This window comes from Arachis duranensis, chromosome 3, assembly GCF_000817695.3.
Source record: "Arachis duranensis cultivar V14167 chromosome 3, aradu.V14167.gnm2.J7QH, whole genome shotgun sequence".
Classification (NCBI taxonomy): domain Eukaryota; kingdom Viridiplantae; phylum Streptophyta; class Magnoliopsida; order Fabales; family Fabaceae; genus Arachis; species Arachis duranensis.
In genome coordinates, this window is record NC_029774.3 from 98,501,589 (window position 1) to 98,503,322 (window position 1,734).

Consider the following 1,734-nt stretch of genomic DNA (forward strand, 5'->3'; position numbering starts at 1 on the left):
TTTGATTAGATTTTATTTTTTACAAATCACTGGATCGGATTCTCACTACAGTACAATTTTGATCGTATTGGTATATTTTTATTTTTTTCAAATAATATAATTTTATTCACTTAATTTAAAATTGTTAATTTTAAAATTAAATGGATATAGTTTAAATTAACAATTTAATTTAATTTGATAAAAATAAACATAGTCATATTATTGTACTCATATGTGTAATTATATTTATTCTGTTTTTTAAAATATACTTTGTTTAAAACCTTAATTTTAAAATAAAAAATAGTTTAATTATTCTGTTTGTCCCTATTGTTTTACCGAAGTTTTAATTGAGTCTCTATACTTTTTTCTTTTCAATTAGGTCCCTATAAGATATTAAATTTTATAATTAAGTTCATAGAGTGATAAGAACATTGGAATTAACAGAATATTATGTCATACAAAACGAATATGCCTAACAGTTGATTAAATATTCTATTTTATTTAATAGAATATTCAGCCGATTTTATTGTTTTTGTGATGACTCGGACCTAGTTTCAAATTTTGATATGGTATAAATATTTAATTAAACAAAAAATATAGGGAGAAAAAACAACATTGAATTAAAAAATTAAAAAATTGAATTTTGTTACAGCATGGATAGATAAGGATGAATGCTCATTTAAGGGTGGATCTGATTTCCTATGTAAGGAGCAAATTCACATGAAAAAGTACAATTAATAAAGTTTGAATAGTTGAATTTATTTGCCTATAAAAGCATGAACGAGGCAAATGGATTTGATACAGTTACAAATACTTCCCTTTCTCTATCTCTTTACAACAACTTAATATTATTCTCTCTTTATGTTGCAATCAAATACTCTTCTCTTTATATTTCTACTACAATTCCTTCTCTTCTTTTATTTTATTAGTATTTTAAATTCTCTTTTCTATTACTCTTTACATATAATATTAATAGCAATATTAATCATAAAATCTTTAGGAAGACTCAGGTAATATTTTTATTATGTCGAAACTCTCTCATCTCGAATTCAATGCTCTTGATATATCTGAAAATAATTATTTATCATGGATATTAGATGCTGAAATCCATCTTGATTCAATGGATCTTGGAGATACTATTAAGGCTGAAAATAATGCATCCCAGAAGGATAAAGCAAAAGCCATGATTTTTCTTCGTCGTCATCTTGACGAGGGATTAAAAAATGAATATCTCACATTAAAAGATCCTGCAGATCTTTGGAAAGACCTTGAAGAAAGGTATAATCATCAGAAAACGGTGATACTTCCTCAAGCCCGATATGAATGGACGCATTTGCGTTTACAAGATTTTAAATCTATAAATGAATATAATTCTACAATGTTTCGAATCACCTCACGAATGAAATTGTGTGGAGAAAAAATAACTGATCATGATATGTTGGAGAAAACTTTCTCAACCTTCCATGCCTCGAATGTGCTCCTGCAGCAGCAGTATCGAGAGAAAGGGTTTAAAAAATTTTCTGAGTTAATTTCTTGCCTTCTTGTTGCCGAACGCAACAATGAGTTGTTATTGAAAAATCATGAAGCGCGCCCAGCTGGCGCCGCCCCATTTCCTGAAGTAAATGCGGCAAATCATTACCCCAGAAGAGGTAAATGGCAAGCTTTTAATAACATGAAAAATTATGGAAGGAAAAAGAATTATGTTCAAAAGAGAGGATCTCACCAGAAGTGGGATAAAGAAAGGAATATCGGGCA